The 12,386-nt window shown below is 47.0% G+C and overlaps 1 protein-coding gene across 4 annotated transcripts in view; it reads right to left on the bottom strand.

The window, feature by feature from the left end:
* The window catches only part of mtor (mechanistic target of rapamycin kinase), a 436,061-nt gene that overhangs the window by 283,400 nt on the left and 140,275 nt on the right, over nt 1-12,386 (bottom strand). The window lies entirely within an intron of this gene.

The raw sequence follows: 12,386 nt of genomic DNA, 5'->3' as shown, positions 1-12,386 counted from the left end.
ACTATAGGCATAGCATGCTTCAAATAATAGTTCTTTTTGTTTCTGCCAACTAAGAACCTCGGGTACATAACACCATGCTTCAGCATGATTTTTGCAGTTTTTAAATAAAACATTAAACATTTTATTAACAAATAAGGGAAAGAGACTGGCTTTCTGTACATGAGCAATGGATAGTCCAGAGGTGAAGGAAACAGGAAGGACTTCCAGCAGCGGCCATGGTGTGAGTGGTCGCACACAGCGCAGCCCCTGCTTGAAGGTGTACAAAAGAGCTCTTTTTACTGGAATTGGGTGTAACTTCAACAGAAAAGTGTAACTGAAGGTCGGAGGAGAAGTTCCCCCCCCCGGGGCGTGGTAGGTCTCCTGGTTACCAAACCCTACAGAAGGTGGTGAAGGACCTGGTCAAGGAGTTGGAAGAGATCAGTGGCGCAGCAGCTAGTGGAAAGATGGCGGTGGGGGAAGGGTCAGTGCAAGTAGCAAAGCCCCAGAAGGAACAGTTGATGGCCTTTAGCCTCCTGGTACTTGTGACTGTGTTTTTTCTTTTTGTTTGTCTTTGGGCGAGGTAACCTGTGGCTCGGAGTTAGTCTTTTTTTGGGTTGAGGAGCATACAGTCCGCGAGAAGCCTTCTTCACGGAACAGAGAGGAAGGGGTGGGAGAGAGGAGAGGGTGGGGGGGTTAGTAAGAGGAGCCTTTGGGCAGAAGTTGCCACGCTGGCAGGTAATGCTTATAAACAGAAATGAGGTGGGGGAGAAGGCCGAGAGAGGTGGCTGTGGGGGGGGGGGGGGGGGGGGGGAGAGAGAGGAGGGGGAGCGAGGGAGATGTAATGCAGCGAGGTTGGAGAGGAAACCTGGTCAAGGGCAGAGAAAAGGGCCATCTTGGATGGGCCAGGTGTAGGGTGAAGTTAACGGGGGTAGAGCCAAAAAGAAGAGGATGGCAGATGGTAGAGGGGAATGGAGGCGCAAGCCCCCAGTAAGGCTGATAACGTGGAACGTGCGAGGGCTCAATGGACCGGTGAAAAGATCTCGGGTCTTTGCGCACCTCTGGAGTTTAAAAGTGAAGATGGTCTGTCTGCAGGAGACTTACCTCCGTGTGAGGGACCAGGTTAGGCTAAGAAAGGGATGGATGGGTCAGGTTTTTCACTAGAGGTTTAATTCAAAGTGGCGGTGGGGGGGCGGGGGGGCCATTTAGATTAGCAACAAAACGGGGTTTGTGAGCGCGAAGGAAGTGAGCGACCCGAGTGGGAGATATGTGGTGAGTGGAGTATTGGAGGGGACGGCAGTGGTATGGTGAATGTGTATGTACCGGTTTGGGACGATGTAGATTTTATGAGGGGGTTGCTGTCAGCGATCTGGGACTTGGCCACGCACGGGTTGATTATGGGAGGAGGTTTCATTGGTGTCCTAGAGCCGAGGATAGATAGATTGAGCCCCAGGTCAATGGATAGATTATGTATGGCAAAGAAGCTGGGTGGGTTTATGGAAAAGATGGATATGGTGGACCCGTGGCGCTTCAAGAACCCAGGGGGGAGGAAGTATTCCTTTTTCTCACATATTTATAGGGTGTATTCAAGAATCGACTTTTTTGTGGTGAGCCGGGAGATTTGGTTGGGGTGGAGGGGGCAGAGTATGCGTCCCACGGGCTGGAGATTCGGCTTAGATCGGGATGGGAGCAGAGGCCGCGGAGAAGGCTTGAGTCGGGGTTGTTGGCAGATATTGGGCGCGATTCTCCGCTCCCGCGCCTGTTTGGAGAATCGCCTGGGTCGCCAAATTTTCCCGCGACGCCGGTCCGACGCCCTCACGGCCAGATCGGCACAATCCCATTTTGCGTGGCGCGGTCCAGTAAATCGCCCGAGACAGCCAAAATGGTGATTCACCGGTACCCCCGCGATTCTCAGTGCCGGATGGGCCGAGCGGCCTGCCCAAAATGGCGGGTTCCCCCCGGCGCCTTCCACACCTGGTCGCTGCCGGTGGGAACAGCGCGGGAATGCTGGGGGGGCAGCCTGCGGGGGGGGGCGAGGGGGGATACTGCACCGGGGGGGCCTCAAATGGGGTCTGGCCCACGATCGGTGCCCACCGTTCATCGGGCCGTCCTCTCTGAAGGAGGCCCTCCTTTCTTCTGCAGCCCCGCAAGATCCGTCTGACATCTTCTTGCGAGGCGGACTCGGGGAGGACGGCAACCACGAATGCGCGGGTGACGCAGTTATGCGGCGCCGGCCGTGTCATGTATGCGCCGCCGCCTTTACGAGGCGCCAAGGCCTGGCGCGCGTAAATGACGTGGCACCGCTCCTAGCCCATTTTCGGGCCCTGAATCGGTCGGGATAGAAGCCGTTTCGCGCCGTCGTGAACCTCGACGGCGTTCACGATGCCGCGAACACCCTGTCTCCATTTCAGAGAATCGCGCCCATAGAGTTTTGTGATAAAGTGCAGGCTGTGAATAAAGATTATGCAGAATTGAACTAAAACGGGAATGTGTCAGCGGCCACATTTGGGGAGCATCTAAAAGAGGTGCTCCGAGGGGAGTTGCAAAAAAAATTTAGAGTACCCAATTATTTTTTTCAATTAAGGCGCAAGCTGACGTGGCCAGGCCACAGCCTGCATATCTGTGGGTTGTGGGGGTTGATACCCACATAGACATGGGAAGAATGTGCAAACTCCACACGGACAGTGACCTGGGGCCAGGATCGAATCTGGGTCCTCAGCGCCATAGGCAGCAGTGTAAACCACTGTGCCCCCACACTCCGAGGGGAGATTATCTTGTTCAAGGCACATGGGTATAGAGAAAGGAGGGAGGAAAATGAGCGGTTAATGAACAAGATAGTTGAGCTAGATAGAGAGTACTCGAGGGCACCCATAAAAAGAGATTGGTGAGGAGAAGAAATTTGCAGGGGCAATTCGATAGGTTGACAACAGGATGGGCGGTAGGACAGCTGCCTAGGGCAAGGGCGGTGCAGTACAAATATGGGGAGAAGGCAAGTCGAATGTTGGTACATCAGCTATGGAGACAGGCCGCATCCAGGGAAATATTGAAGATACGGACTGAGGCAGGGGAGGTGGTGTCTGAGCCGGGGAAGATAAATGAGGCGTTTAGGAATTATTATAAGGAGCTGTATAGGGCTGCCCTGGGGGGTGAAGAGGGGGACATGTCAAGGTTTTTAGCTGAACTGGAGTTTCCACAGTTGGAGGAAGAGAAGAGTTGGGTGCTAGAGGTGCCCTTGGGACTGAGGGAGGTATTGGACAGTATAAGGGGTATGAAGTCAGGGATGGCCCTGGGACCCGATGGTTACCCCGCGGAATTCTGTAAGGAGTTTGCGACTGACCTAGCACCACATCTCTTAGGGACATTTAATAAGGCACTGGCGAAGGGGGAGCTGCCGGAGACACAGGCAATGATGACATTGATACCAAAGAAGGGGAAGGACCTATTAGAATGTGGGTCGTATAGGCCCATATCACTGTTAAATACAGATGTGAAAGGGTTGGCTAAGTTGGTGGCGGGAAGGATGGAAGGTTTTGTCCCGGGGGTGGTTGCGGAGGATAAAACAGGTTTCAAAAAGGGCAGGCAGCTTTCTAGTAATATAAGGAGGCTGTGAAATGTGATGTTGACCCAGTCGAGAGTCCAGGTACCGGAGGTAGTGATGTCCATGGATGCGGAGAAGGCATTCGACTGGGTGGAGTGGCGGTACCTGTTTGAGGCCCTGGGAAGGTTTGGGTTTGGGCCGAAGTGTGTGGCATGGGTGCGCCTGTTAGACGTGGCACCGGTGGCGAGTGTACGGACCAACGATATGGGCTCACAAAACTTTGAATTGCACAAGCGAACAAAGCAGGGGTGCCCGTTGTCACCATTGCTGTTCACGCCAGCGATAGAACCTCTGGCAATGGCTCTTCGGGGGGGTTGACAGAGTGGTGAGGGTTTACAAGAGGATGAAGGGGACGCGGACAACATACTATTGTATGTGACAGACTCGCTAGAGAGCACGGAGAGGATAATGGGCCTGTTGGGACGTTTCGGGGAGTTCTCGGGATACAAGCTAAACATAGGGAAAAGTGGTGTTTCTGGTGAACAAACTGGGTCGGCGAGCCAACCTGGAAGGTTGCCATTTAAAGGTAGCTAGAGAGGTTTAGATACCTGGGGATCCAGGTAGCGAGGAAATGGGTGGCGCTACATAAATTGAATCTATATAAGCTGGTGGAGGAGGTCAGGGAGGAACTGAAGAGGTGGGACACGCTACACTTGACTCTGGCAGGGAAGGTTTAAATGGTGAAGGTTAACAGTCTGCCGAGGTTCCTGTTCATATTCCAGACACTTCTGATCTTTGTACCAAAGGCCTTGTTTTGAAAACTGGATATGATTATCTCAGACTTTGCATGGGCAGAGAAGGTGCCAACGGTTAAGAGGACCCTGTTACAGAGACAGAGGCAGGAGGGAACCTGCTGCATTATTACTAGGCAGCGAACGTGGAGAAGGTGAGGCAGTGGTGGGAATGAGAGGGGGCAGAATGGGTTAGGATGGAGGAAGAATCCTGTAGGGGGTCCAGCTTGAGGGCTATTGTGAAGGCAGCATTGCCAATGGCGCAAAGGAAATACGCGGAAAGCCCTGTGGTGCAGTCCACAGCAAAGGTCTGGAACCAGCTGAGTATACATTTTAGGATAGAAGGGATGTCGGTGTTGGATGGTTTTGAACCGGAGTGGGGGGGATAGATGGTATGTATGGGAAGTGGAGAGAAGTGGGGCTGGTTAGGGTGAGGGATCTGTACCTGGGAGAGGGGTGTCAGTATAGAGGAACTGAAGGAGAGGGTAGAGCTCCTGAGAGGAAGAGAGTTTAGGTACCTGCAGATAAGGGACTTCAAACGGAAGGTTTGGAAGAAGTTACCAAGGTACACCCTGTTGGTGCGACTGCGGTTTCCAGACGTGGAAGGGGAGGTAGGATCAGGGACATATACGCGTGGCTGGGAGAGCAGGGAGGTGAGCAAGTGGTGAAGTTTAAGGAGAAGTGGAAGGGGGAGCTGGGGGTGGGGAGAGGGGGGGGGGGTGGGGGGATAAACTGTGGAGTATGGAGTGAGGTGCTACATGGGTAAATGCGACTTTCTCATGCGTAAGGATGCGCCTGCTACAGTTCAAGGTGGTACATATGACTAGGGCAAGAATGAGTGGGTTCTTCCAGGGGGTGGCAGGCGAGTGTGAGTAGTGTGGGTGGGGATCAGCGAATCACGCGCACATGTTCTGGGCCTGCAAAACGATGGAGAGATTCTGGGCCGGAGCGTTCGCGGCGCTAACAGGATAGTGGGCAGGAGGTTGAGCCACACCCTTTGGTGCCAATATTTGGGATATTAGAGAAGACGGAGCTGATGGAGGGGAGGAAGGCCGACGTTGTGGCCTTTGCCTCTGATTGCCCGGCGATGAATTTTATTCAAGTGGCGGACGGCACGCCACCAGGGGTAGCGGCCTGGCTGGGTGACTTGTATGACTTTCTTCAAGTACGAATTAAGGGGTTCAGCGGAGTGCTTCAAGGCAAGGTGGGGATACTTGTGGCCGTGTTTGAGGATTTGTTCGTCATGTGGGGGTGGGAATATTTGTACAAACTGTATAGTTGCGTGTTGGGGAGTTTGTTCCCCAAATTGTTTATGTTTTGTATTCTTTTATATAAATGTGGAATAAAATACATTAAAAAAAAGAAACAGGAAGGACAGCTGTAAAAATACCCATTTAAAACCAATAATTTCAATCAATACAATTTTCCGCATTATCACAAAGACCATCAGTAAAATATCAACCACTGGCTAACTGGCATTCTCTCTTCTAATATAAGTCTACTTGGGAATGAAAAATCTTTAAATTTTTTTTTTTTCCAATTAAGGGGCAAGTTAGCATGCCCATTCCACCTACCCATACATATTTGGGTTGTGGGGGTAAGACCCATGCAGTGGGGAGAATGTGCAAACTCCACACAGACATTGACCCGGGGCTGGGATCGAACCCGGGTCCTCAGGGCCATGAGGCAGCAGTGCTAACAATGGCACCACAATACAGCCGTGGGAAATGAAAGTTTTGGCGTGAAAACCAGTGCAAATCCTGGCAGGCCTGGTGGCCAATCCGGACTGCAATTTTTAGACACTCTGGAAAAAACTTTTTCCCCCACATGAAAAACCATGCAAAGGACAATGGACTGATTAACTATGTTAAAAGCTAAGGAGTGGTTGAGAAAGTAAGGAGTAATATACCCAGGTTGGTCATAATGAAGATTAGTGCAAATGATGAGGGGTGGTTCCTGTGCAGAAGGCAGGTGGAAACAAGATTGCCCTTAGTGCCCAAAAGATTAGGTGGGGTTACTGGAATAATGTGGGGGAGTGGGCCTAGGTAGGATGCTCTTTCAAAGGGTCAGTGCAGACTCGATGGTCCAAATGGCCTCCTTCTACACTACAGGGATTCTATGATCTTTGAGAGCAGCTTTAAGGTCAGCAGCAAGTGCCTTCACTTCATCACTGTCCTCAAATCTGAACCAATGATTTTGCTCCAGTATCGTAACATTGTGCGATACTGTCAATTCACATAACACAGGGTCATAGTGAAGAAATTTAGATGGCATGCAACATTGAGTATGAAAGTTATACATTTTTTTTTTTTTTTTTTAATTTTATTCTCCTCCATTTTCACATTTTCTCCCACATTTACATCCATCAACGATAAACAATAATCAGCAAGATATGTCAGTCCCCATAATAACAACAACGATCCCATCTACCCACCAACCCCCAAACCTCAACCCGCATGTTTACATAAACAAATGACAAAAATAAATCAGGGATTACCCGTAGTCACCCTTAATCTTACACAGCTCCCACCCCCCCCACCCCCCACCCCCCAGGTCTCCAGCTCCTCCCGTCCACTGCCTCTTGTAAAACTCCTCCCCTACCCTCGGTTCCTTCCCCCCCAACTTTCCACCCCGGCTAGACCACTCGGACCCTGTTCTGCCAGGCTCCGATGGCCATAGCCCCTCCCCCCCACCTCACTCCCGTTCACTGGCCGGCACACACCAGCCAGCATGGAGGCCCCCTCCCGGGTCCCTTTCCCACTTGCCCGGCCCCAGGAAAGCCCAAAGATCCCCTTTTAGCACACAAACCCCACCAATCCACCTACACCCCAAAGAACTCTCATTTCGAGTGAAAGTCCCGTCCCTTCCCTCGTCCAAATATATACCACCTTGGCTCCTTTAATCTCTACACCCGCGCGCAGTGATACAAAAAAGAAGAAAATACAGTCATGAGGTAACATCGGCACATGGCCATTCCTCAGTTTGTCAGTTCTGCCACAGTCCTGCTTTCGCAAACTCCTCCGCTGCTTCCGCCGTTCCAAAATAAAAGTCCCTGAGCTTGTAAGTCACCCTCAGCTTCGCTGGATATACAATGCCGCACCGCACCTTGCTAATGTACAGTGCCCTCTTCACCCGGTTGAAGGCAGCCCGCCTCCTTGCCAGCTCCACCGTAAAGTCCTGGTATACACGTATACCAGCTCCAGCTCACTGCACCACCCGCTTCTGCTTGGCCCAGCTCAGGACCTTCTCCTTCACCCTGTACCTACGGAAGCACAGAGTCACTGCCCTTGGCGGCTCACCCGCCTTTGGTACAGGCCTCCACGACCGATGAGCCCGATCCAGTTCATATCGGATGGGGTCCTCCCCCTCCCCCAGTAGTTTTGCCAGCATCGCGGCAAAATACTCAGTCGGCTTCGGTCCTTCAACTCCTTCGGGCAGCCCCACAATCCTCAAATTCTGTCGCCTGGATCTGTTTTCCAGGTCTTCCATTTTTCCTCGCAGATCCTTGTTAGTATCCATCACCTTCCGCATCTCTTTCCCCATCGAGGCAAGTTGATCACTGTGCTGCAATAACGTCTCTTCCACTTCCTTCAGCGCCTCCCCTTGCTCCCGCACCTCCGCCACTGCGTTCGCCACCTCCGTCCTCACCGGGGAAACCGCCTCCTCCACCAGCACACTCAAAACCTCCCTTATCTCCTTGCTCACCGTCTTCATGCATTTCGCAATCTGCGCCAACTGCTTTTCAAATTCCGCAGCCATCACCTTAGTTATTTCTTCAGCCGTAAGCAGTGCGGCCTTCCCTGGTGCTCCAGCCTCCTTCCTTGGTGACCCCGCGGTGACCTTTCCACTCCCTGACGGACCTCCAGCTGTTTTTCTTTCGGCCGTTTTTCTGCTCACCCTCGACATTTTTCTTTGGGTTTTTTTTCCCTCCTGTGTCTTCTCAGTGCCTCCTCCGTGCCTTCTCCCTTCTTCTGCCGCCTCCGCGGACCCTGGGGCCGGGCTTAAAACCCCGAAATTGCCGTTCCTGAGCGGGGGCTCTCCATTGTGCGGCCGCCTCCCGCCCGCCGTCACCGGAAGTCCGAAAGTTATAAATTATAATGGTAAAAACCTCTCATAGTGAAGCTCTGAAAAGATTTGAGTCAACTGTAATTTATGAAATTTACGAAGAGCTAAGTCTCCAACTATTCAATTCAGTCTAGAAGGAAAAAACAAGTATTTTAAATGACTGTTATGCTACTTACACCATTGAACTATAATCACCCAGAGACTACCGTCTGGTATGCAATCTCACATTAAAAAGATTTTATTTCAGTAAAGTCTCAATTTCAAGTAAAACAGACCTTAACCAGCTGAACAAAATAATAATTTTCCCCTCAATGTCAGCTAAATTATTAATCTAGCTTTAATCCCGCTGTCGACAAAAGCTCTGTTGACCGTTTATTACCATTTTCACATTGTTTCATTCATTGCTGAAGTATTAACAGTTGCCAGTATTTGAAAGGGAATGATTTTTCAAAGTCTCTTTGTTGCAATAGCATTTCAGTCCACTTACTCTGGTTTGCATTAACACTGCTAAATAGGCTGAATTTCAGGCTTAAATAATTAAGTATTTTTTGTTAAATAAAATTATATAATGATATGCTCCTACAGCAATTTGAAATGCCGCAATATAACTGTGCTCCAATAAATCATGCTCAATCCAGTACTTATCTTCATCACATGGAATACCAAAACACACAATGAAATGTGTTAAATTTATTCCAAAAGAAAATTCAGCACAAGTCCTACAGAGAAATAAGGCAGTTAATACAGTTTAACAGATGTCAGGGAGTCAGGACTTCACTATTTTTTATTTAAAATATATACATATATATATATATATATATATTGTATAGCATCAGGACTAATTCTCAATTTATTTTTTGAAACATAAGCTTTAAAATGATTGAAACCCAGACTGGCCATGATTCAAACAAAAGGAATGTTCTGGAATTCAGAAGAGCGGACACCTCATTAACTCTAAAGATGCACTTCTGAATGCAAAGATCAAGTCCAAGGGAATTGGACAACGTTCATTTACATTTCTAAAGCCAGTCCCAGACTACCTGTCGGACAGGACAACGGACTCTGAAACCTTTTTTGAAATTACTCATGGTTGAAACATTAGTCCAGACAAAGGAATATTGCCCAAACCAAAGTGGAGAAGTAGGAATCATATCACATTATTATATTGTCTGTGGTCTTTCCCCTTTACTTTTCTCTATCCCACCTTTATTGTATGAATGAAAAGGAGGCCATGTTGTTATCCTCCCCTTGCCTTTGAGTGTGTGCTCATAAACTTACCCTTTTAGATCCTATCTTGAATTTGCTATAGGGTTATAAATAGAGAATTGGATCACCCCAAAAGTGAGGGGTTGGTAAATATGCCACCGCTTATAAAGGGGCAATCAAGAACACCTTTATGTGATGAGGGGAGAAATCAGGGCTGTGTAAATAAAACCCCTTGTCCATAACACGTGTTACAAAAGGACCCATAGCATGCAGAAGGTCTACAATGGAGAGGGTAGAGTTTGACGGTAAAGGGACTTGGAGCCAATGCAGACTGTCAAGATTGGGGTGGGTAGGGTGGGGGACATGGTGAATGGGGCACAGTGCAAGACAAGAGACATATATTATGGTTTTGATAAGTTGTTTCTCGAGAGTGGAGGAGTAGAGGGGGTGGGGGTGGCTGGGAAGACAATTACCAGAGCTCATGAATCTTGGACAGTCTTCAACTATTCAGTCTGAAAGCAAAAGTTCAATACTGAGGATACTGGGAAAAGAAAAATTAAACGAAGGAAGGTTGAAGTATTTTGGGTTTAAAGGTGTATGGTAATACCAATTGCAATTTGCAGATCAAGCAAAGTAGGACTCAAATTCTCCCATTGTCTAACAGAAAACAAAGCAAAACGCCAGGGATGCTTAAAAAGCAATTTTCCGTCATTGAATTGATAGGGAAATTAGTCCAGGTGAAAGTATACAAATACATAGCTACAATTTAGTTATCTGAGTCATAAGCTAATGGTTTATTACAAGTGAGACTGATCAAGAACTTTGTTATCTTGTCATCAGGTACAATCAGACTTTTTCATAGTCCATTCCATCTTTGCAATTATGTCAGAACTGTTACAACTCTTTGCATTATTCTTACAAGAGATTCACTTCTCTTACGCAATCCAATTCTGACAAACATTGTCTGTATCTAAAATATGGACCCATCTTTTTACTGGTGCTGACAAATCTGCAATACATTGTCACAAATTGCAATTTTTATCTCAGGCTTCAACTGTTCTGACAAATTCATAGAGATTCACAAGGTCATGTACATTCAATGCATGGTACACATGTTTTAGCTTTGGATACAAGAGCTGGGTGAAAAATATATTTTGTTTTTTCCTTCGGAATCTTAAACATCTATCTATAACACAGGAAACAAAAGCTGTTATCATTCTCCCCGTGTTTGCGTGGGTTTCGCCCCACAACCCAAAGATGTGCAAGGTAGGTGGATTGGCCATGCTAAATTGCCCCTTAATTGGAAAAAATTAATTGGGTACTCTAAATTTATTTTAAAAACCACAAAAAAAACCACCATAGTTGCAGTTTTCACAATCTCTATTTAAGTAAATAATTGAGCTAGAAAACAAAAATGATTCATGTCAAATAAAGTGAACAAAGATACGAGGAATCATTTCTGTATCTTGTTGGTGTATTTATAGTGTTGAACTCAGAGGGAAATTTTATCCTAACCAACCTGTCAGGAAATTCTCAAACCCAAGTCAATTAAGAGTAAATATTTGGCAGGGTATAAACTATTCTTCCACCCGATCTTGTGGGTTTCCCACCCATCAAGCCAGGATACAATTAGCGCCCCGACCTTGTGTCTATCCTTTGGGGTCCAAAGGTTGCCCTGGTGTAGAGTGTGTTCCACAGTACCACAGCAACAGAAAATAATTCACATTCACTATTGTCTTTTAAGTCACAATTCAAAACTTTGCTTTCTGATCATCATATCTTCCCAAATGGCTGGAGAAGATGCACACAAACTATTGTACGGAAAGATCACACGTCTTGAGATAATCACCCGAGAAAAACAGTAGCCTTATCCTTTGGGGATACCAGCAAAAACAATTTAGTATTAGACCATTTTATAACATCTTATTCAATAATGAATGCATTTTTCCCCCATTTAAAATGAGGTAGTTCAGGTTTCAAACAATTAAAGAAAATACAATAAAGCTGCAAAGTAGCTGTTAACATCTAATTAACTTATTGGAACTGACATTTTTGTACCTGTCAGAACCTGCTTTAACATTAATGATATTAGTATGTTACTTCTAGCTCTCAAAATCGGCCAAGTCAGGTGAGGTTCAGCCAAGTAGAACTATACAGTTACAAGATTCCTTTTAACAAAAATTACCCATTTGATCACTCTTGTTAAATATTACTGTATGGTGCTACCAGATCATTATATGGACTCCAAATGAGACTAGACAAGCATTTTTCTCGTACTGAAATACAATTTTCAATAAAGTATATGAGCAAAACTTCAAATGATAGCCAACCAGTTTATAGAGCAGAACTCTTTAAACCTGGACTGCTAACAGCTCTTAAAAGAAATGGACAGCATGACTCAAAGTAAACTTCTATTATTTATGGACTAAAATGACTTCCATGAAATCAAACAGGATGCCCAAATGAAAATCTGTAGAAAGCTACATTGACTTCTCAAGAGGTGAACCAGGTGCCTTATTGAAACCACATTTCCACTTTATTAGTTTAGGAATGTAGCAGATGCCACCAGTGTTCCAAAGCTTCACATCTCAAGTTAGATTAATAGTAACTTTTGAATGATTTCTCATTTAAACATTCATTCCCAGTATACTTCCATTATGATGGTATGAATCAAAGCTCCATTATCACTCAAATGCTAAATTTATTGACAGCTAGCTATGCCTTTGCCAGAGTTCAAATGCACTTTCAATAATGCAATGCAGTCTGGGCTGTTGGGAGCAGAATTTAAATAGAGGGTGTTCACCATGCAC

Source organism: Scyliorhinus torazame, chromosome 16 (assembly GCF_047496885.1).
Source record: "Scyliorhinus torazame isolate Kashiwa2021f chromosome 16, sScyTor2.1, whole genome shotgun sequence".
NCBI classification, from domain to species: Eukaryota; Metazoa; Chordata; class Chondrichthyes; order Carcharhiniformes; family Scyliorhinidae; genus Scyliorhinus; species Scyliorhinus torazame.
Note: the sequence above shows the minus strand (reverse complement) of the source record. Positions and strands in the feature narration are given on the sequence as shown.